We start from the raw sequence: 24,877 nt of genomic DNA, 5'->3' as shown, positions 1-24,877 counted from the left end.
CACTCACATGAGGGTAAATGCATGTACCTGACTGGACAATGCAAATAGGGAGAGAAAAATAGCTGAAATAACATTATATACAGTGCAATTGAGAGAGATTTGTCAAAAATACAACATGCTGACTAGATGTCATCTAGCCCAAATGCCAGAAATACGAAGTAATGTTTTGTTCTATTTGTTTATACCATTATAGTGTCTGAGAACTCCTGCTGGGCATGTAATCACTTTTATAGTTACCTACGGTCACTGCAGCACTGGCATCTAATTCATTATTTTCTGAAGTGCTTTGGAATACCTTGGGTATTAAAGACATAAAAACAAATTCTGTTCTTTGGACTCCTGCTCCATTCCATCATGCGGGGAAGCTACATCATCAAGACTCATAGGGCAAGAACCCATTAAATGTGTTAAAAGACATGAGGCTAAGGCAGAAGAATTAAATTGGCTAGTCATTGTTGCAAATTTTAGATCAAATAGTTATTTGAAGTTATAGTAGCCACCCAGTCTGAAAAGACTTGTGCTCTTTTCAGTGCTTGAAGTGTCACACTGAATACTCAACATCATGCACAAATAAAGTTTCAACTTAGGCTTCCAGTTATGACTCTTAAATATGTTTTTCTTGACTTTTAAATAATCTTATATAATGTCCAGTTTAGAGAAATGACAGTCCGATGTTGCTAGCCACTACTTACTTATTTGTCCATATATATATCATATATTTCAATATATTTGGTTTTGGGTTTTTTTTGTACAATGAATGAAATCATTATTTCAAGGTTGATTTATTCTTGGCACTTAATTATTTATAAATGATACTCAACAATCTGTCACCCCTAGGAGAGTAGTGGAGGCCTTAGGTTTTGCTTTGTCCTGCAAAACCTTTACTGTCCTCCAAAGACCCAAAAGCCTGAGTGTAATAAATAAGTCAAAATGTTGTGATCAGATTACTAGTTATATGAAAAGCAACGGGTGGTGTACATAAGTGCCAGAAAATTGCTAGAATATTTTACCTTATTTGAGGAAGACGTATGTACCCCTCTAAACAGTACGTTATCCTCTGTTGAAACAATGCAGGAAATACAGGAGGTGTTACCTACATCAGCTGAGCGGGCTTACACGGTCAAGCTACAGGACTGAGATTTTGGGTTGCATGACCGGTGTGGCAAATAAAGTCAGAAAAGCTAATAGTAGTGCTGGGCCCCATTAGCATGGAGAAATAGATGTTCATTAGCCGGGTCCTTTTTGTGGAGATCCAGAGAGTATATTTTAGTGAATGATGCTAAGACTGTCTGTCAAAGATTATGAAACCAAGAACAGATTTCATTAGTGTTAATGTTGAGTAAATTTATGGTGTGTGAAAAGCATGTGAAATACAGAGGATAACAGAGAGACCATAAAAATGTAGTTAAACATACCTAGACATTTGGAATTTAAGAGTTTTCAACTCCTTTCAATGTTGGCAAGAAAGCAGAGTGATACTGCTCTACTTTGGGACTATTAGAGGATCAGAAAATGTCTCAATCTTTGCAGCTAGGTTAACAAGCCTAAGAAAAAAAGACATCCTTTGACACCCGGGGTTACACCACCCACTCTGTGTTTCACTGTGACTTAGGACCATCCAGTGCTGGTGAAAGGTAATTCCTCCATATTGCCAATGTGGTTGTGAGGGATTTCAGTCTTAACCTCTGTCTAGGCTATTTTTTGATAACGTTTTTGTCCTAATCATTTGTATGGAACCATCAGCTTGGTTTTAGACTAGCAAATCAGATAGCTGAGTGATCCAGGAGTGGCTGGATCCCTTCTGAAGGTTGGGCAAAGCCAATGGCAATGATTTGGTAATTGGAAAGATTTCTGTGTGACCGCAGCTGCCTCCTGGGGTGCCGAGGTGGCTGCGGCACAGGTGCCTGCATGGAGAATCTTGCCTAACGGCGTGGGGTCAGCAGAGACCCCCTCTCTGAAGGTAACTCAGATAAATGACCAAACAGCTTTGAGCTGGCAAACTTGCTTGTGGTTTTGATTGCAGTAGTGGTTCGTGGCCCTGGGACAGAAAGCATCAAGAGGGCTGTTCCAGGAAGCCTGTCCAGTGAGATGTGATCAGCTAATTAATGATTTTATATACTTGTTTAATTAAATGCTAAGCCATAGCCTCGGGCCAGCAGCTTTGAATACAAGTTGATAAATTAGTCATTCCCACGATGTGTGTTTCTGGAAGTATGTCCCATTTGTAAACAGCTGATGAATGTGGCATTACAAAAATAACAATACTTGTCGCTCCTTGCCTCAGAAGACTTCTGAATTGATGTAACAGCTTTACCTTTTGGAAGTGAAGTGCTAATGAAACTCAGGCATTGGCCACCTTTTATGCTGGCTCATGTATTTTTAAGTAGATATATTTACATTCAAATTTAAGATCCAGTAGCCTACCATAGCAAATCTATTTTAAGTTCTAAAACATTTTCTTTTAAATTGAAGCATAGCAGGTGATTTTGCAGCAACTCTGCTCAGAGTGGATAAAACAGTAATCAAATTTTAAATGTCTATTTGTCCTTTCTTCTGTTGTACACATAATTGATAAATTAACATTTTAATAGGATCGATGTCCTGTATTTTGCTCAACCACTCTACAGATAGGTGGATTATTCTTCTTTTTGCTGTGAGAAACATAAGGAGTGTGTACTTTTCTACTAGAAAATTCCACAATAATTATTCAGAGAATCATATAACAAGAAATACCTAGACTTCCATGATATTTGAGTATGAAATACTCAGTGTTTGCTTATTCAGGTTAGCTCACCTTCTTTACCATCAATATCCTCTGTCTTTTGATTTTCATGGCTCAGTGTCCTGGATGCCTTTGAAAAATATTCTTTCAGTGTATGTAAATCAAGGATTTGATCCTTGTTTCCAGTGTGCAGCTTGCTTTTCTAAGGCATATTGTTTATTCATATTTTTCTCTAGCTTATTTTTTTCATTTAACAGGAAAAATGTTGGCAAAAAGGATACAAGTTATATATTTTCTTGTATTATATTTACTGTCTACCTAGAAGCCATTGTGTTGATTAAAGTTGATTTTGTGTAGCGCAGTACTTTGCCATTTGTTGAGTAAGGGAAATTTGCTGAGCGGGATAATCTTGTAAGTGTGCCATCATGTGAGGCCAAGAATATACCAATGATTGCTCCTGACACCACAAAAGCCTGCACAGCCCAACTAAGCCTTGACATCAACCTCATCAACCTCATTTTATAAACAGATGAATGCATGAGGTTGTATTAGCATAAATCCAGCAAATGAGATGTGTGCGAGGCAGTTTTCTGAAGGCGTGATGTTTGGCATTACCCCTGAAAGCTAAAGATGCACAGTAGAGACAGGAAGGAAATATGTGTCTGATCCCTAATCAGGAAGAAAGATTGGTATCTCTGTGAATTTAACAGCTAATTCCAGTACACCAGACCAGTCTGCCCCAGCTTGGCCAGGGTAGCATATTGGAAACAGCATGGAGGGCCCTGCTCGGAGGAGACATCAATGTGGCAAATATCCATCTGAACTAGTGCAGGATGGGGAGGTTTGCTAGCACTTCTCTAACAGATCTACATCTAGGAAAAAAGAGAGTGTGCTGAGGCATGGAAGTAAAACATAGGGTGCTGAGAAGCCTGTGAGAATTTGGGGAGATACCCTCATAAGCACAAACAACTTCTTAGCAAAATTAATTTTGGGGTAAACAGCTGCACAAATGCAAACCCCAAGTATAAAGGGAAATGAGGGCAAAACAAAGCAGAACTACTAAGAATGCTAAGGAGCACAAGGAGACCAGCCATGACTTGCTGAAGTATTTTCATTTAGTTTTTTTGAAACAAATACTATTTTGGATATATAACACTTTGTAAAGTGTATGCAATAGTTTCTTCCATAGAATGACTCTCCTAGTAGCGTTGGGTACTTGGGGCAAAAAAAGTACACTAACTAAAAATGTTGCTTAAATATCTAACACTACCTGCTTAATCAGTGATTATAGCAGTACTATGCTATGCCAGGCGTTGTAGAGGAGAACAACTGGGTAATTCCTTGGCTGTTCAAACTGAGACACAGTAATAGCTGGAAACACAAGAGCCTAGGAGCTTGTTCTTTACCAGCTGCGTGATGGGATCTGTGATTTTTAAAACAGTAGAATTATTCTCTTGGAAATCAGTTTGTAATCCAACTTATTTAACAGTCTGGTGTGATATACTAAAAATTTACGAAAGAGTGGTACAATTTGAATTTATAAGTTTACAGCTGGCATTAAAAAAGCCCCAGAAGTTTAATTTCCTCTGTGTATTATACACTGCATTAATTAGACAGGGTAAAGAATACCTACAGTTTCAAAGGAAATGTCAGTGAATATTTAAGTACAATGTTCTAAAACATTCACAAAAAATGTTACTTTGGAATGGCTGGTAGCAAGAGACACAGCAGCAAAACTTCAGTACATTTGTCGGAAGAAAACAGAGAGGTTCTGCCTCTTCTAGAATAAGGAACAAATGACCAAGAAGAGTAAGTTAAAACTCTAGACAACTGTCCCTTCCACAGTATGCTAAAATCCGCAACAGTATCCCTATACTGCAGGGTATTCTGTAACAGCAGAATTCGGGCTGGATTTGGCCATAGCTGTGGGAAGCTCTTGGGGATTTGGGGAACCACACGATACTCATGGCCTTGCTAACAGAAAAGACAGACCATCAAAGTGGTGACAAGCTAACTATCAGTTTCTTATATTTTGATTACTTTACAAATGTGGTGAGTAGGTGACTTCTTCCTAGCAAAGGCCTCTACTCATACCTTCTGGTATGTTAGTGGGTTTTTTCATGTAAGTGATCTCAAGATACATTGGCTCTCTTTTTAATCCTAGCGTTTCTCGGCCTTAGTAGGCTCCTCTTCTATATCCCAGCCTGGGAATAAATTACAGAAGACAAGGATGTCTTTATGTGTTGTAAGCAAGTTTTTTGTTTGCTCAGACAAATACCAAGCTAATAACTATGAATATTGCCATCTTTTTAATGATGTTTGTAGTGCAAGTATTCCCCATGTTCTGCTTTACTACCTTGTGAGATGTCACAATTAGATCAGATGCAGTCTGTATCTGAACTTCATGAGAAAAAGATCAGGATGCTTTTTGAAATAGATTCAGTCTTACATTTTAGATATATGTGACTTAGGGAGAGAGAAATGATAGTCAACACATTGTATTAATGATGCTAAATGGTGAGGTTTTGTTTTGTTTTTACATTAAGCATGGGAGGTAATAAAAGGGCTGGGCCATTTGTAATCATTAAATATTGTAAATATAATATCTGCAATGACATTGCTAACAGCCTCAGTAGAATCTTGTTTACCTTTAATTTGAATGGTTTATGCCAACCATTTTTTCTGCTTAAATGTTTCCATTTAATACTGTGTTGTTCAGTTCCCGTCATAAGCTTGTGCACTCTTCTCAATTCCAAGGGGGGCTGTATCCCAGAGCTAGCTGTGGCCACGTGCTGTACTCACACTTGGGATGAAACCTACGAAGATACTGTTACTATAGGCTATAATGCAAACTGATGATTGGAAAACATTCAGTTGCTCTTCTGGTTGCTGCTTCCTTGCAGGGAAAACATATTTTGTATTATCTTTATTTAAATGATTTATTATTATTAATTTACAGCACTACACCCTTAGTAATTGAATTACACTAAGAATACCTAAAAACTAATGAGTAACATGGTGGGGGTTTGATTGTTTTTTTTTGTTTTTGTTGTTTTGGTTTGGTTTAGGTTTTTTTGGTAGAGAACAGAACTAATAAGTATTATGTTTTTGTACAGAGCCAAATCAACATCTTTATATAAATCTCTGCGGTATTATTTTGCTGTCTTGGAAACCCAGATAGGTTTTGTGGATTTACCTCAAGCTGAAGAGACCTCTCCTGTTTCTCAGAAGTTTTAGATTAAACCACTGCAATATTTACAGTAGAGTGCTTAATTCTTGTTTCTAGGGATCATGAGAGGCAAAAGTAACGCCCTGTCTTTGACATGTGTATTGCAAATCAAAGCAGCACCTTGAACTGGACTTCCGGAAGGCAGAGGCTGATGACAAATCACCAATAACTCATCCTTTAGTCTTCCAGAAACACATTCCAATAATATTTTGAAACTGCTCATGGGGAAATCTAAACTAATCTCTTCTCAAAGTACCTGGCAAAAGGCTTCAGAAGGAAGAGTCAGTAAGGATAAGCCAAGTCCCCTACAATGACAGAGGGGATCATAACTCCATTAATGTCAGTACTAGGCCAGTGAGCAAAAATATCCTTACTTATCCCAATTAACAGGCTTAAGGTTCTAAATATCTTGGCACAGCGTCTTGGCTTTTGAAAACAGAGAGAAACCCTGTGTCCATATGAATGTGACATTGGTATTGTCCTGCTTGTATGAGTGATGACATGATTGATCCTTATTGCATCCTTTCTGCCAAGAGCTGGTTTTGAAGCGGCACCAGCAAAAGGCTGAGGCCTGGGACAGCGTGGCTGCATCCGGGTGAGGAGGACACTGCTGCTCACTGCTGCCCACCCGCCTCTACTTGTCAAAAAGTTTAGCCCTCCCTCAGTTCCGCGTGTAATTGTTGCATCCCAAGCCTGACCTGGGTTTGCATGACCAGTTCTCATGGGCAGATTTCTTTACTCTTTATCACTTTGACAAAATCCAGTTTGAGGAGCATTTACATGAACAGTTGGAGTAGAAGGTCTTGGAGGGCATGGTAAGCAATAGCAGAGGCAACAATATTTCATGTGGCTAAGAGAAAGTGTGGAGGCAACTCTACTGTATGCCACAAGCATGTGTGTGAAGAATCATAGTGGATTTAGTTTGAAATACTAACATCCCTCTCCCACCTTCCCTTCAGCCTCAGTTTCCTATTTTCTCCACTAAACTTCCCACATATTATCAGTATGGTCAGATAGCAAAACAATACATCCTGAAAATTGCTTCCCAGAATATGAAACAGTTATTTTTGAGCACAAATAGCTCTGCATGGAATTGAGCTGACTGAGGGGGGAAAAAAGTTCAAGCCAAGTTGCTTTAGCTAAGAATATCTTCTCCCTCATACTCCAAGACAAAACAAATGCATTCTTGCAATACGACCTCAGTATGGCCTTGTGCAAAACCTGACATTCCTCCTCTATATGAATCAAACGATCTTGTGTAGTTGGAGATGGTCCTGACATTACTCCTCTGTGTTTTGCATAATGAATAGAGTGCTGTATGTGGACTGAAAAGCAAACCAGGTTTATAATGATGGTTTTCTAGATAGATACATTGTTATTAAGTATTCGGTGGTAGAACAATGTCCTCTGTACCTTGAAAATTTCCTTCTTTTTTTGAGAAAAAAGAGAGAAGAATATAAGTTTATCTGCTGTGTGTGATATTAACTACTCTTTCGTAGTCATCATGAACAGTGGTTGTTTATAACAGCCGAAAGATTTTCTAGGAACATACAGAAATAGTTTTGGTTTCTGTTATAGGATTGTATTTTATATTGCTTGTAATACTTGTTTTTAAATCCTTTCCATTTGTAATAAAAGCACTGATTCTTTCTTGTTAGCTGCAGTACGAAACATGACCTTCACTTTTTCTCCTTCACTTTTCATAACGCTTTTTAGAATGGAAAACAATAGCTTACTGTCTGTTATTTTTAAGTGATCTCCCTGTTCGTTTGTAAATAAATAGCAGCCCTGGAATATTTAATTGATTACGTTTAGTATGCTTATAGCGGACAACAAAAACTATTCATCTGTCATTGCCACCAGTGATATCTTCTTCACAGAGTTATAATTCAATGCCATTTCTCTCCAGAAGTTACAAAAGGGTTTATGAAGTAAGGGTGAACGCGACATGCAGCTCATCAAGACTGCCAAAGCAGCCGCAGCACAGAAAGCATTTGCTAGTTCTGTAGCGGGTTAATGCTGCCTTGTGTCCTGATGCTTTGGAATATATTTGTATACAACCAAAAGAAAACCCAAACCTTCTAAAACCATCATATTTTATTTATATTTGCTCACCCAATATTTGCCCACTTTTTTCCTAAAAAAGAAAACAAATCCATGTATGTTTAGATCCCCCCCCTCCCCACATTCCCACGCCCCTCCCCTTTAAAGTCATGCAGTATTATTTGAGGACATTAATTTTTATCTGATTTATCTTTCAGTTCTCTTTGTGTAACCTACATCACTACATTACTGGAGAGCATGCTGTTCAATTAGACTGTACACAGAAAAATCAGTATGATTCATCATAAGAGTAAAAAGATACCCTATGCAAAGATGTATGTATATATTCTTTCAACATTTTTTTTCTTTTCTTCTCTGACATTTCCAGCTATCATCAAGAATATATTGAACGCTCCCCTCTCCATTTAACACTGTAGGTTTCATCTGCAATTTGTCATTCCTCAGAAATGCGATTTCAATTTCACCTTGTTTCAAAGTCTTATTTCACAATGACAGTGTAAATGGTATAAAATATAAATATCTGCTATTGTTAGAAAACAAAATGCACACTTAAGTCACCTGCTTCTTTTTACCAATTTTCAGCAGCTTGTCTAAGAAATCCACCAAGCATGCTGATATTAACAGTATATGTACTGATAAGCAGTACATATATCTAAGCTTAATCCATCTTTTCACCAGTCTTCCAGTGCAGTAAATGAACTAAAAAATATGTAAGAGTTTTCTTTATCAAACTTATTCAGTATATCTTTTCTTTATGAGCCAACTTCACCCCTTACCTGTATTACATGTTGGACATTTTAAAATGAGAGTCTACCTAATGCTTATTAATAATAGATTCTTATAGTCATTATTGGTTGTAGAGGCATATGGTGTAGAGGCTAAGACTCAAGATCTTGTTCAAGGCATTTGACATACACGATAAAAAATCTCCCCGCATCCTACTGAGTTGTTCTCAGTTGGGTAGAGTTTAAAAATGTGCAGAAAGTGTCAATGAAAGCTGTCTTTTTAAACTCTATTTTTTTGTACTGACTATTTTTCTGTCTCCTTTTATTCTAACCTTTGAGTATCTAGTGTAAATAGTTCTGTGTATTTGCCATAATCTCATAAGAGAAAAAATTGCATGCTCATTTAAAAGGCACAAGACAACAGAGGTGGGAAAATTATTGTGAAAGAGGGGTCTCTCTGGTTAATCTCACCAGACCTTTCTGACTTGCAGTGCTACTGACTTACAGAACTTCTCTTTTTAAATAGTAACTCACAGTTAGGTATTTCTCAGCTAAATTTTTCTGCACGGGCCACAAATTTCTGGCTTTCCTAATTGGAAAGTAGAAAGACACGTGTTTTTTCAGAGCAGGATGCAGAGTGTCACTGTGAGTAGAAGGCGGATTGTCAGTTTTCTTCCAGTACTCCTGAACATAAATCTATAGAATTTAGCATCAGATGTCCTGTACCCCTTGGGCCTTATGGCAGTGATTCTGGGCCCAGAGAAAACTGTTATTAGGCTTGATACATTTAAAGACAAGAAATTTATGGTGCAGAACATTTGTAAATGGCGTCTGGGCCGTACTGATAACTGAAAGGGAGTACAGATCTTTTTCTTAAGGTTGAGAAGGCAAGACTTGGGACATAGACTGGATTTCTATGAACTCTCCAGAAGTGCAGCTGTTTCACAAAGTCAAAGGATGCATGAAGAACATACAAGAGAAGTGAAAACCATCCCTGGTTTACAAAAGTCTTCTGTGCCCAAAAGCCTGTGTTGTCAAGTTACATCACTTGGTCTAAGACAATTTATTACTATTTACCTACAAACGTTATCTTGCCTGTGTCGATAAGTCATTGTGACTACAGCAAAATATCAAAGCATTGAATGGGGGAGTGAGGAAAAAGGTATTTATAGTCTGGTTCAGAAAATAGAAGCTTCTGTTACAGGTTTCATTGTTAGTTGATCCAGATGGTTTCAAACTAGAGAGATTCTGTAGCAACTAATAGTGATTTAGGGAGAGTCCGAAAGAACCCAGTTTACTGACTTTGACTTGGCTTTTCATCTTTATCTGGTTTCTAGTAGCTTTATAAACACCCTGTAGCCACAACAGGGATTTTAATCACAGTAGCTTGTACAAATTCCTTCTTTTAATGAACTGTTCTTCCTGTTTGGAGTGGCTGTTGTCACTCTCTCTCCTTTCTACCCCTGGGTCTGGCCAAAATATCTGAGACCTGAGTTTGAGTTGGTTCTAGTTTTGGATGCAGTGTTTATACTACACAGAACTTTATTGAGTGCTTTGCTATGGAAAACAGCAAATAACTGCGAATTGCAAATGTCAGTATTTCCTCAGTTGTACATTTTGTAAAAGGGATTCTTTAGCACCCTGGTTTTATCTCTTGGATTCCCATTGACAGCATTGTGTGTTTCCACGCTACCCCATGGATGTGTTAGTAGTCATTTTGGTGATTGCCCATGTTTTGTTATGTTGTAGAAACGTTATTGGGAATGCTATTGACAAGAAAATCTTGCTTTACCGATGTTTTTGGAAGGAACGGTTGTGAAGATCACTTGAGATCTTGCGCAGCTATAGCTTTTTATAGAAGGGGAAAAGTATTTTGCCTTATTTGTAGCCTGATTAGAGCGATGATGGACGTTACCTCTTAATACTGACTTTCTAATTGGCACTTAAATTTTTTCTAGAATTTGAATGTCTGTGGTTCTTCTTTTACATACCTAATCTCAAATCAGTCACAGGAAGATTTCGGTGTTACCAAATGTCCTCCTCAATCACAATGAAAGGGCCTATTTTCTTCTGAAGGAAGTCATCAGCAATTGCAAAACATGATAAGGATGAGAAGTGGTAGTGTATTGTAAGTCAGTCAGTTTTCAGCTGTTGATGATAACCTCATGTCCAGTAAAACACAATTCTTTAGTTTAACTTCCTTCTTTATAGGATAAGGACTCAGGTGTGTTGAAGGAGATCGGTTTGGCCAGTGTCATTTGTGCTCTGAAGCAGAAGGGTTGTAGCAGTCCAAGCCATTAAGAAAGCTAAGTCAAGGGCTCTATGAGTCATTAAAAAAATATATTGTTCTAATGCTTTTGACACTCTTGACAACAAAGCATCCATTGCACTACTTCAGAATGCATGTTTGTGCTAGTTTCTACTGCGTATTGAACAAATACTGATTGTTTCAAAGGATCATTGGACCAATACCATCAAGATTTGTACAGAAGTCGTGACAAGAACCTATAATTTCTTAGTGTTTTTGTTACTGTTGTGTTTAATACTATTTGATGAGTGTGTAGAGAGCAAAATTGCTCTTAAGGCAATGAGGGAATGCTGTGAAAATAAGAAATACAGGAGGACTGAGGGCCTGTAACGTTCAAGGAGAAGATGATACGGGGCAGGTTGGATGGGGCTTTGAGCAACCTGATTTAGTGGGAGGTGTCCCTGCCCTGGGCAGAGGTTTGGAACTAGATGATCTTTAAGGTCCCTTCCAACCCAAACCATTCTCTGAGTCTATGACTTTGCAATAAAAGATAGGTATGGAAGATAGTCTCTGATACCGCAAATGTTCCAGAAGTGGTTTGATTTAATAAATTAGTTAAAGATACAATATGCTGAACCATATGTTGAATCAAAGTTAAACTAAGGGGTTTAGTTCCTTGGGCTGTGTCTGTGGAGGTGAGGAATTGCATGTCTTTATCCTTGAAACATAATTTTTAGGTAGAAGAATAAAATGAGATCTTGCGAGGAAGAGGCTTGCGGGGAACGAAGAGGTGTGCTTTGTCATAAGTAAAGTCAGATGAAATCTCACTGTGATGGCTTGAATTAAGTTTAACGTTTGAGCATGCTTATTTCTTTTCTGGGAGACATGTTTCTTTGGAGAAGCATAGTATGGTGTGGTGACATTGTCATTAATATTATTTTTTGAAATTTTTATTAATTAATTGCCTTCATTGTTACTTCTGTCACTCTAGGGCATGCTGTAGCCAATAAATCTATGACACAGCATTGCCTGAGGTATTTTCAAATTGCCTATATAAAGACAGTGAAGTAGAAAAAAGTCAGTGCAGAGTCTGTCCATGAGCAGTGAAAGAAAAACCTATTAGGTGCTTTGATTTCTTTTTTTTCATGTGCTCTTGTGTTTCATTTGACTGGACATTGCACTGAGATAAAATTCATTCCAATTATCTATAATGGAAAACCAAATTACATTCTTCAGAAGAAATTCTGATAATGCAATACATGCAGGAGAATGAAAAATGATACAATGTATTGCTGAATTTTTATTATATAGTAGCATGATCTCCATTGTTCTGATATGCTAACGGTGAGTCACAGGTATGCCTGGGACTGGATTGCATTTCTATTGTAAATCTGTCTGACACATAGCAGCCTTAAGAATAATGTACTGTTGTGTCTCTTTTTATTTAGAATGTATTTTAATGGATGTGGGTTTTGTCAACTAGACAGCTCTGGAGACCATGCACGTATCAAAGTGACAAATGCCTGACTGTTAAACTCCCGTGTCATATTCATAAGAACTAAGATCTTTCTTTTCCATAGACCGTACGAAGTCATTGCCTTTTGGGGCTCTCCTGGATAGCTACACACATAATCTTGTTTTCTCCCAGCATTCTTCGGCTGCACAAAACTTGCATCCAGCTTTGATGGTAATTCTCACCATTAAAAACCTTCAAAGCAAGCTCTGATGCAGGCAGCTCTTGATGCTCACCTGCTTCCTAAAGCCCGCGAGGTTAAGGTACAGCAGCCTACAGAGCGGGCTTCCTGTCTCACAAGAGGCAGCAAGCAGCTTCATAGTCACTAAAATACCATACTAGGTCTTTTAAATGAATGAAAACGGGAGGTGACAGGGTAGATTATGAAATGCAAGGAAGTGAAAACGAGCTAGAATCAATATAACTGAGTTTGACGTAGTTAGCTGGCATTTTATTTTATTTTAAATACCTTCTGCTTAGTATCCAAATAAATTGAATTTTGGCAATTAGGCACTTGATTGGTGGCAGTATGATTTTAAGATGCTGTATATTGGTTCCTCTTGTGACCGGGAGGTTAATGTGCCTTGAGGGATATCTGGCAGTCCTCAGAGCGTCCTTACGAAATTGGCTGGGTAGGTGACAGCGCTGGGAGTATTTCATGTGCCCCGAGAGCCTGCTCAGGATAATCCCTTTCTGGCATGGAGCAGCTGTTATCCCATGGCTCTTGGGAGGACTTGTGGGACAGAAAATAGGGAGGGAAATGGTTTGTGTTGTCTTTATCCAACACCTTGCTGCTCAGACTGCCTGGCTGGTATAAAATCATAAACACAGTTGCTACACATGCTGCACTCAAAGGAGTTTTCAGGGGTGGCTCAGCAGAAAATGAGATCTGGCCATATTCCAAGCCAGGCATTTATCTGCTCCTGAGGCCATGGCAGATGGTCTGCAGAGCCGTCACGCAGGGCAGCATGTAGGAGCGTGCTGGTCCCAGGTGGTCACCTCCACGTTCCGGAAGAAAGTTTTGGATCTGGCAGTGGCTTTTTGGCCTCAAAGTTGGGAACTGTTGTGCTTGTACCTCAAAGAATAAATGAAATGCAAGAAGAGCAAGGGACTTGGAGAGACGAAAATATACAGGTCAGTCTTGCAACCTTTTCTATTTACCATAGTGCTGGGGGCTTCTATGTTAAAGGAAATAAAGAGAACAGTTATTTTCTATCCATGTGAGAAAGCTTTCAAGTATGTAGTTAGTCAGCACAGACACAGACTAGTAATTTGCATTTTAAAAAGAAAAGGTTAAATGTTGCTGAAATACGCCACAGCAATGTCAGAGATTCAGTGTAAAAGTTTTCTTCAGATTTTGTGCTCAGAGCTTTCTCACTATTGCTAGAGATGAAGAGGGAAGGAATGCCGGGCTCTTCCTTAGCTGAATCAAGTTAATGAGGTTATGGATACATCCTCTGTGGGTAACTAAATCCTTCAGCAATGTGTGAAAACACACACAAGCACATTCCAAGTTTGTGTTAACATTTCTGAATAAAAGAGACATCTTTTGCAAGATTTTTCAAGTCAAGCAAGACTTGAAGACTGGCAAGCTTACATTGCCATGTAAAGAAGCTTTTTATTTCTGGTGCGTGAACGGAGCTGCTAGGTGCATAATCAGTTACATTCAAGACAAATGAAAGCTGGAAGAAAATAAATTTGGAAAGAAATTGAACATGGGCTTTAAATAAGATGATATAAGGGTGAAGTATGAAGAGGTGCATGGCATTTTGCAGATTGATTTGTATTAAGACACGTTGAAATTGTTTTATGTACTCTTCTCCTCTGATTTTTTAATAACATTGAAATACTAGTTCTTCATTTTTTGCTTTAATGAAGACCTTGCCAAGATCTTTGGATAACAGGAGTAGTGATACAGCCTACGCTGCACTCCTCCTGTCTCCAGGCTGTGGAGAGTCTGCTCTTTTGCCAAAAGAAACAGACATCCAGCAGAATGACACTACTTATGGCTCTCTATGTATTTAGAACTGGAAATTCCAGAAGTCTCTCTAGATCTGAAAGTACTAGGATGGCCTCACTCACATTTGTTGAAGAAAGGAATCTATTTCTATTTTTGTACAGTTTTCATTTTTGACAGCTAATGGCCTATGAAAATTTGATGCCATTGCAGGACAAAGTGGAAAAATTTTAACATCTAAAATGTATTCCACTTGTGACATACAGAATTTTCATAGACATTTACTCCATTTAAAAAAAAAACCAACGTTTATCTTCCTCTTTTGCAAGAAGAATAATTGTCTTCATTTTAATGAGTGAAATAATTTCTGCACTTTTAATGGCATGCTACTCAAGTTAAAAAATAAGTAATGGGCAGTATGTGTTATGTTCCCTTTTTGTGTACAAAGGATATAATTTGTGCTGAAGGAAATTAGTCATTCTGGAAAATAAAGAGAAAAAAGAGGGAATTGTGTGCTTGTTTCCTTTTCCTCACATTCATACTATGTATTTCTGGAGATTCAGCGATGCTGAGAAGGAACAAATCTTAGGCAGAGATTGAGCCCACTTTACAGGGCAATTTCTATCTTCATTCTAATTCCTAAGCAATAAAAGTCTTTTTTTCTGTGTTTCTTGTATCAGGTGCTGTGAAAGTATCGTCTTCTGCTCTGCTAGCCTTATGTAGAAGTCACCGTGTTTTGTTCTTGTGGGAAGGTGGCAACATCTCGCCAGACATCATAAAAATGAGGCAAATTCTGGGTATGATTCCTATCACCCCAAGAGGTCTGAAGTCAAATCGTGCCGGTTACATCTGCTCTATTGCTTTTATTCACCCAAGTGCTGTGAGCAATGAAACACATAGGATGGAAGGAAGGCTCTAGGGAGAAGCTGTAGAAGCAAACTGAGCAGCTTTCAATAAACTTCTTTCCTAAATATTGGCAGGGATGTTTTCCTCCTATATTGAAAATAATTTCCTCTGGAGATCTACTTACGTTCCCAATTCATGAATCAAAGAGTAAAATTCAGCACTGTTTACCAGTGCTTTTTAAGTTGCTAACACATGTGCAAAATTCATAGCAGCCCAGTGATCTGCCACTCTTCCTCCTAAGTGTCGCACCCATTCAAAACCACATTAAAATGTTTATGTCTTCATGACTAATCACAGCCAGGCCACTCAGATCTATAGTAGTGTTGCTGTCTGTTTCCCTGCTTAATTACAGCTGTCAGCTTTCTCCTAATATGAAGCTACAGCTGTTCAAAGGGAAGTTGCAATGTCAGTGTCCCAGCTCCTTTTTTGCTCTTGGCAATGAGCCACAACTGATCAGCTAAAACACGGAGAGACTTACTTTTCACTGAGAACAAATACACTGTGCTTTGTGTGGAAGGGTGAAAGAAGAATCCTGAAAAGAATTATAAATTATGGAGGAGTCTCTTGGAGAGTTATTTTTGTACTGAGTCAGAACAAAAATACTGTGATTCTCACTATTCTTTTTTTATTATGGGAGATTTCCTGGGGAAATAGGTGCTCAGAGGAAGCTGAAGCACAGGTCAGTAAGACCTGTTCTCATCTATGACAGTACGCTCCTGAGATTGTTTTCCTTATTTTCTAATTTAAAATAAATAAAATGAAATTATCTCTGTAGCAAAACTAAAAAGGAAGTTAGACTTGCATCATCAGGATTTCTGTGTTTCTTTGAAGTGAAATGCTGTAGGACCTTATGCCCACATTTGGGTCTTGCATGGTTGTCATCAGTATCATAAGTAGTGAAATTTTCTTGAATTACTGTTTCTTACTACTGAAATAAATTTTAGACCATAGCAACTCTCTCCGTACTTAATAGTACATAAGTTAATTTTTGTTTTGTTTGCCAACTCAGTGAAAAAAAAGAAAAAGAAAAATTGACTGTCTTTATCATGAGCACAAAAATAATCGTGCAGCTTTCTCTGCACATGCAATGCAGAAATAGAAAAAATTGCTATTCCGAATTTTCCTTTCTCTTCAGTTGTGGCAGTACGTCCTTTGCCCAGGGGCTGCTGGCCAGTTCCTGTTGGGAGTGGTTGTTATCATTGTACATGAAGTATAATTGCTTATTATAAACTTCCCTTTGAAATGCTCTTATTGGTAGGCTACACTGTTAGGTGCGTGTAAATTAGGGGTTCATCTTATGATGGATGTAAGTAGTCCATCATGAGATTTTTGCAGAAAATATGTTTATATGTTATACTGTATTTTCCTTTCACGCATTGAATTCATAGACCATTGAGGTGTCTCCTGGTAGAAGAGAAATAGAAATGTGCAGCTTGTCAGGAAGCCAGCTGAGGAGATGATCTGTGTTTGCCAAACACTTACATATGAGTTATCTTACTAGTTTCCTCACTGGTTACTCTTGCTAGTTATGAGAGGCAAACAACCACATTTTGCTCTTTGGAACACATAAGGTGCTATCAAGTAGCACACGTAAGAAGCATACAGAGATTCTTAATTACATTTATGATCTAATTGCTCTTTTGTGTTGACGCTACAGTTCTGGAGCGCGGCCCCTGCTGAGCCTGCTGTGATGAGAATGGATGCCTGCCTGAAATCCTCTCTCTGCAACTCCCATTTCCTGCAGGCACAATTTCTTTTGATCAAGTCCCAGTTTTAAGAGGAAAAAGCACCGATATCATACAGGCTAGAAAAAAATGAAAAGTTTTGCATTTGCCCTTTGCCAGAAGACATTTAGTCCTAATAAGCTTAGTTTTATGGTGATACAAGTTGCAAAGTACCCAGAGCTGCTGCCTGGTTCCAGGTTTTTAAGGAACTTTTCATTTCCGTAAGAAAGGAACCCACCCCCATGGCATTACATTTTCCCAGTTTAAGAATTTAACTGTTTCCTCAGCTTAAACTGCTTCTCAGGGAAGTTTTCTGCATAAAACTACAGCTGTACCTCAACTTTCTCATCTTCCTTAATGTGCAGATTTTTACTCTGTCTTAATTAAATTTGTTTCTTTTATTTCTGTTTTGTCCTCCAGTGTTTGGTCTGTAGTGTGCATAATGCTCAAGATGTTCTGCAGGTCACAAGTCTCAAGAGAGCAGCTAATTCTTCCATTATGTGCTTGCACTTACCACAGTTACAGCTGAAATTAGAAGAGGTGTTCCCTGACCTTGACTAATATGTAATTTTGACACCAGTAATTTTATTTCAAGAAGGGTGAGGATCTAAGTCCCTATGAGTCCCTTATACATACTGTCATTTCCTAGGCAACTCACTCTCATACATGAAAGCTTTAAGTATCTCTTACACAATGCATTTCTGCATTTTTATGTCTTCTAAAAAATGTTTTTTCAGTATCCTAAATTTACAAGAAGAAGAAACGTGTAGTTTTTGAAAGTAGAAACTGAAGTGGTAAAAACTGGTAGAAGTGACCATATGTCATGATTACTGAATGTTAACGTGAACTGCCCAGTAGCAATCCAGATATTTCAAGTTCATATTGGGCAGGCTGTCCAGATCAGTGAAACTGGGACTGCTGGTTTCCTGACTGGTTTCCCAATCTGAAAAATACTATAAAAGAGGTGGTTATTCATATCACTGGTCCTGTCCTTCACCTGATTAGTACTGTATGGAGACAGGAGCACACATGAAAACCTGGAGTGAGTGAGTGAAGGATTTTCTGAAGTCGTTACTGTTGCGATCATTGGAGTAAGGGGACTAATTTTCAGTGCTGAGCTGCCACATCCTGAATTTGTAGCTCTTCTGATGTTTCTCTTGCATCTGCTTGCATCTAAACCTGGCTGAGCTAATTATAGGGGATCAGGGAAGACGGAATTCTCACGAGGTCCTTAAAAAAGACAACAGTAAATAGCTGATAGCAGAGCTTGTCATTCCTCTTCATTTTGAACACTCTCACTTGAATTGTGTGTTAATCGTTCAGAAAATTGTTAAACTTGGAAATCTAAAACTGCTCGAGTGAAAGTCTAAAAACTGAAGGAAAGTATGTGATATTCTGTGAGATCTGTGAGCATCTAGTGGCAGACAAAAAAGAGCTAAAAGGTCTGTTGCCTTTTCTCCATAGTGATAATTTCTAGCACGGTCTGTACACCTGCAGCCATAGGGCTGCTGCAGGGTTTTATTCCATAAGAAGAAGGTAAGAATAAGTGCATAAAAGCACTTCCATGTCAAAGTTTTTGCATGCCTCTTGGGTTGGAATGGAGAATGTTGGGGTATTTTTCAGTATCAGCTTCTACTCTTCATTATTTTTGTATAAATCAAAGACCTAATGGAATTAATTACGCAGAGGAGTGTTTTATTTTTGCTGAAAAAAGAAAGGCTTTCAATACCGCAATGACTAATTCCTTGTAGTGACGAAGACTGGAGTCTTTAGGAATGGATAATATCAAGCATCCTACTGGCAAGTGGAAAAATAATTATTGAACTGGGAGAAAAATTATTGAACAATGCAAGAGAGATGGCAAAAACCTCAGAAAAGTTGTCAGATGTGATTTTAAACTTGTATTTAATCTTGTGATGTTGTGAGAGAGGGAAAAAGAGGAGATACTGAAGGATAATTGTGAGATTAGAAGAAGTAACAAGTTTACACAGCCACTTACTTCAGGGGAGCTATCTCGTTCTATATAATATGCGTCAAATGGCCCATACCTGAATTTCATGGAAGCTAAGCTCTATGCGTTGTTGCGAGGCTGTCAGCATAATAAGGAGTTGGACAGTCTGTAATTCAAAACTCAGGCACCTGAGACTAGTAAATCTAGAGAAGAATGACCCTGACCTGCAATTTCGATGGTAGACTGAGAGCGCTGGTTTTTTTTGAAAATAATCTCTGCTAAACTGGGAAAAATCTACTGAATCATAGTTGTTTCATATATCGAAGGCTGGCAGCCGAGTGCCTCAAAAATTCTGTTCAGGAGGAAGTAGTAACAGCTTGCAGATGTGGCCCTTGCAGCTTGAGATTTCCTTTTAAACATTATCGGGAAATTAATATGTATTAATTATGTTTTCCTTTGGGGATAATGGCTTACAAACTTGCATAAAATTCTGAAAGTCTCATTTACCATTAACCTAGTGTTGCAGCAGTCCTGCAGTAGATATGTGGACTGCACATCTGTCACTGAGGAACAGCATCTATTCCCTTTGCAAGTAAACTTCACAAGTTTGGGGTTTTTTTACCATTATGCGTACTTTTTTCCCCTTTCCTTTTCCCATCTGAAATGGCATGAGAAGAGAATTATATTTAAAAAGTCCATGTACTCTCAGTGGGCAGTGGCATTGTGGCAGGTATTTGTCCACCTTTTTTAATTTTTTATCTCTTCCGCATTCCATTTTGGGCTGTTGCAATAGTTAAAATGCCTTCTTTAGTCACGTGTCTTTTTACCTAAAAAGCTGTACACATCGCATAAGCACACATTTTAACATTCTCCCCCCGCTCTTCTTCACCAAAACCTTTTATCTCCAGCTATACAAAGAACCTTTTCCTTTGCTTTGTAGGTAATTATTTAAAACCCCCATGTACTTGGGTTGCTATTCTTGGCCAGTTGAATGCTGGCCCTTATTATAGTGAACACTAATCTTGGATTGTTGCAAGAAACTTTGAGGCACAGGACAACCATGAGTTTTAAAATGAAGCTGTAGATTTCTGCAGCTGCTTGATAAGAAGCTCGACTGCTGGGAACCTTTCTGAGGTTCATAAAAATGAAACACTGGAGAATGACAAATCCTTTCGTCTACCACTACAACACTTCATTTCTGAGCAAAAGCAATACTGTACTTAGAAGATTACAAAAAGCTGTAGGCACCATTTATATTCCAAGAAGATGTTTGCTGCTGACCAAATAAAATATTTTAAAATCACTTTTGTGTGCACTGAATATTTTAGGCCATGATTAGATATTTTATATACAAACAATAATCCATTCTTCAGCTGTCCTGATGGATCATCAGGTCAACTGCTGAGTTTTTGAGAGTGGAGGTGTAGGAATGGCAAAATCACTGATGTGTGGAAATTTTATAGAAGCAGCCAATTACTTTGAGCAAATAGCTGCCTTTGATCTTTCTGGTGATTGAGCTGGTGATGTCTCAGGACAGGAAAGTCTACTGCTCTTTTTTAAACGCAGCACATTTTTCATGCATAAGAACATCATTTCTGTAACCTTCAAATGTTTTGATTTCAGAAAGGCCTTTTTTTTTGCTTTTCTGGTCATAAAACTGAGATGGTTATCCAACTTTGTGCTACATGTGAGCTGGGAATTTTATTCCAGTATGAAGAGTTAATTTAATACAGTATTTAAGTCACTTGCTCACAGCACTGTTTAACTGAAAATGACAGGCTTGACAGAAACCTAAGGAATCCAGATGTCCTGGAGACACCTGAGGAGTTACAGTCATTCATTGTATGTTTTTTTTCTTTTGTCAATCAGACACATGTAAAAAAGAATTACATGATTTATCAGTTCTCAATTGCTGTTTGTTCACCTGTTGTACAAGAATAACCATCAGAAGAGGGTCTTTGGGGCCTGATGGGTATAATCTCCACAAAAATTAAAGATTTTTTTTTCGTCTATGTCAGGAATGCCAGAGTAAATTATTATTGTTGCAATGTCAGTCTAATTACATGCTAAACTCAATCTTATATTAGACTACAACTGGTTACTTGTCTATTGATACCGAATAATGCAGTCCTGTGTACTTGACAAATACTAACAGAAAATACAATATCAGCTACAATTTAGTCTCTTACTAAGCTTCTAGCCCTTGGCTCCAAGCTCTTTCAGGTTTGGGGGAAGTGGGAGATGGTGTTTGTCAAAGTGCCATTCCCACCTCTTGCAGGACTGAATGTAGGCAGTAGCTGACAGTTTTATCAACTGTTTTCTCTCTGCAGAGTGATCCCTGGATCCAGCTAGCTGTGTAAATAACAGGAGAATGAGCAGTTTCTGTAACAGTGGGATGTTTCATGCTTCACTTCTTACAGAAACACAACCTCATCATTAGTTTATTTTTTTCCTGCCTAAATTAAAGAAAAAGCAGCAGAACTGGTGTGATTAAATTTCCTTCCTTTTCCTTCCACTACCCCACTTTATCAAACGATGCCACTATAAAGCTTAATTAGTGTAATCAATTTTTTGTAAAGATTATATATATAAATTGTTAGTCTGTTGCTTTAAATATTTGCTTGGTAACATGCAGACCACTTACCCCATGCATCATGACAAAAGAGTTCCCAACCATTGCTGTAAACTAGTGTGAACAACACAGTAACATCTCCTGCAAGTATTCTGCTCATGCCTTCAAAATGTATTTCAACAGTATTAGTTTGCCTTTAAGGGATTCATAGTTAATCTGTAAGATAGTAGGTTCTGCACACAGTTTATACTCTTTGAGATTTGTACTGTGGTGACTTAAGCCATCCGTCTGGAGAACAGAAGCAATTTAATGAGATTTATATAAACAACATATCTGTCAGTTTTGCAAGCACTTATTAGTTGAGTACATCCTAAGTGTTAGCAGCTTGAGGATCAAAGTGATAAATTTAGGATTTTTTCCAAAGCATAGTTATTTGTTATAAAGAATGTGCCAATTGTTGCAAGTAATTAAATAAAGGTTGAATTTGTTTTTATGTTATCAATACACAAAAAAAGATAACAACACTAAATATATTTTTTTGCTGTGAGTATATTTGAGTCCTTAGATAGGAGACAGACTTCATTGACTGGGTTCCATCTGTGGCTTTTTAGTAGTGAATCTTTTTACCTTTGTGGCTTACTAGAACAAAAGAGGTTCAGTTGCCCTGTTATCTTCAGTGCTGCCCAAGTGATGAGGGCTCCCAGTCTGTAGGGAATCACACAGACAGATGATGAAGGCATGAGACTAAGGTCACAACAGCTTGAACCGCCACGTGCTGCATATTACAAGGCTCCTTCTTTGCTAACGTGAACTCAGTCTGAGATCCTCCTTCTCCCTGAAGTGTTTTCTGTTGTCAGTTTCTATTTATGGGACGCATTAGATTAGTGAAGGCCTTTATTATGAAAATTGTTGGGTACCATGGGTGTTCCACCCACTGACTGGCACTTCCCCAGCTCTTGTCGGACACCAAAAGACACCAGCTTCTCTTAGGCTTCCTGGTTCTTGGTGTGGCCTGTACCTGAGGAAGGGCCTGGTCCATAGTGCTGGGTAAAACAGCCGGCACATTTGCAATTTCCAGGGCTTTGGCGTAGGTCAGGGAGCTGAAAAACCACCTATATTCAAGGTCAGTTATGGCAAAAGGAAATAAATTTTATTTACAAAATGCAAAACGTACAAATGTTTATGAAGACAAAGATAAGAGTGTGAAAGGAAAAACAGATACTCTAAATGAGTTACACTATAAAAGTCAGAAATGTCCAGCTAATGACTTGGTAGATGCTTAGCAAGCCTTCACAATCACACATTTGGTGCCTATGCAGGACAGATGTATTCCGCACTACTTCACAGTAAAGACTCTTCTCTTCTTCAGAGTGTGTTGCTTCCATCCAGATTTGTATCTCTGTGCTCCTCCATCTCAACAGAACTGTCACTTGGTATGTTCAAGAGGTAATTTTGATGTTTTCTTCAACACCGCTCTCATGTCTTTGGTAATGCTCATATTCCAGGTCAGATCAGGTACCACTCTCTGTGCTTGATTAGGGTTATACATATTTAACTTTGTCTTTTTCAGAAGCCAGTACTGTTTTGTAGAACCATGAGAATGAAAAGCATTACCTATTAAATAGGGAAAATATTTAAAATATCTAATAAGTTTATCTCAAATCTAATGTAAGCTGAGGTAACTTTTTTAAATGCATCCCTGTTACCATTTCACATGCACTGGGTCTTTCTGTCATTCTCATTTACATCTGCCTCCGAGAGGCCCTGTGCTTACCCGGATGAACTACACATTCCAGTCTATCTGATCATGACTGTTCATGTGCATAGCAGTGACACCTGTAATTATTTTTCCTATTTCCTACAGAAAAGTACAGGAAATGAAATTCAAATGTCAAGCTTCTGCAGAGAAAGAGAGGATTTGGATCTGAGACTATATACAGTTTATGGTGGCTGTGGTGATTAGTGGAAGAAAACATGGAATTAGCAGACATTGCTATTTTGGGCATTGGCAAACAGAGGTTATGGTTTACGTCTGTGGGTTTTTAGTTAGTTATTGGTTTTACTCAGGTAAAAGCTGGCAATTACATTTGGTGTTAGGTACTTCGGTTTCAAAATGAGTTGAACCTTTATGACAATGCTGTTGAAGGGAAAGGAAGTAGGATGGAAATTCCCTTTCATTCCTTTTTGATATCACTTCTGCTTTAAAGTCAGGTCATGTGCTGAAAGAGAACAAACTGTGCAAAGTGATTTCCAGGTGATGTATAGTAGGATCCCAGCAATGCTCCCAATGATGTCATTCCAAAAAATCCCAATGGAAGTTGGTCAAAGACTTGGGGGATTCAGTCCAGTTCATTAACCTAATGGTCTGACAGATGCTTGTCTGGATGTTTGTTTGTCTGAGTAACAGAAAACTCTTTGTTCCTTCAGACACTTGTGAATTGCTGAGTGTGTTAGACTAAGCACAGACAACATCAGCATTACTTAGTGGGCTTGAGTTTGTCACCTGCCAGCCTTGATGTGTGAATAGCAGTTGCTTATATTTGTATGCAAAGACATGTTGGCTTTTATACCCTGTACCTATATTCTCCTGGCTGGCTGTGGGTTAGCTGGTCAGCTGTGCGAGATCACCAATGTCCTCCTCAGCTGGTCATGCTCTAAAGATGATGATCCTGTTGCACAGGTGTTTGTTGTTCTAGAATTACTGAAAACAAGGAGGAGAAAGACTTGCTGGGGTGCAACCTAGGAGGCTGGAAAACAAGGGCTGCCTGTCGCTGGAGAAGGTATAGTTTAAACTATTTAACTTATATTGACATCCATAGTGATGCTAAGAGTAAGTGTATATAAATGGAATTTGTCTACTTTGGGCAATATCATCTTTCTTTATTTTCTGCTTCATAGTTGTATGCAAATTGTGTTGCTCAGGTAGAGGAAAAAGTTGTGTTCCTTGTTTTAATTCATTTAGCTAGTGTAAAGTGGGTAGTCTAAAGTAGATATTGGTTCTTGGAACTATTTTGCTTACCTACTTTGGAGCGGAGGCTGTAAGTGCATGTCATCATCCATGTTAGTGAAATTTTGGCAGCATTTCAAGAGAAAGATCAGTGGATCACAAGTTATTATGAACTCTTTTCTTAAATTTATGAGCAGACGCTCTTGTGAATGGTCCTGCTAAAATCATTTTCAGTATTGATGTGAACAGCTGCGTGTCAGTGAAAGGGAGTAGTTTGAAATCTACCTTTGAAATAGCTCCAGTTTTGATGAGTGCATCA

General features: G+C 38.3%; 1 long non-coding RNA gene across 2 annotated transcripts in view; it reads left to right on the top strand.

Annotated features, from left to right (window-relative positions):
- Positions 1–24,354: 24,354 nt before the first annotated feature.
- LOC141744951 (uncharacterized) overlaps positions 24,355–24,877 on the top strand; it is a 257,857-nt gene continuing 257,334 nt past the window's right edge. The window contains exon 1 of one of the 2 annotated variants that reach the window (XR_012587631.1): positions 24,355–24,391. This is a non-coding gene — a long non-coding RNA (uncharacterized LOC141744951). The remainder of the gene's footprint in view (positions 24,392–24,877) is intronic. The other variant, XR_012587632.1, reaches the window with a different exon arrangement.

This window comes from Larus michahellis, chromosome 6, assembly GCF_964199755.1.
Source record: "Larus michahellis chromosome 6, bLarMic1.1, whole genome shotgun sequence".
In the NCBI taxonomy this organism is placed as follows: domain Eukaryota; kingdom Metazoa; phylum Chordata; class Aves; order Charadriiformes; family Laridae; genus Larus; species Larus michahellis.
The sequence above is the reverse complement of the archived record's forward strand: the minus strand, read 5'-3'. Positions and strand labels throughout refer to the sequence as shown.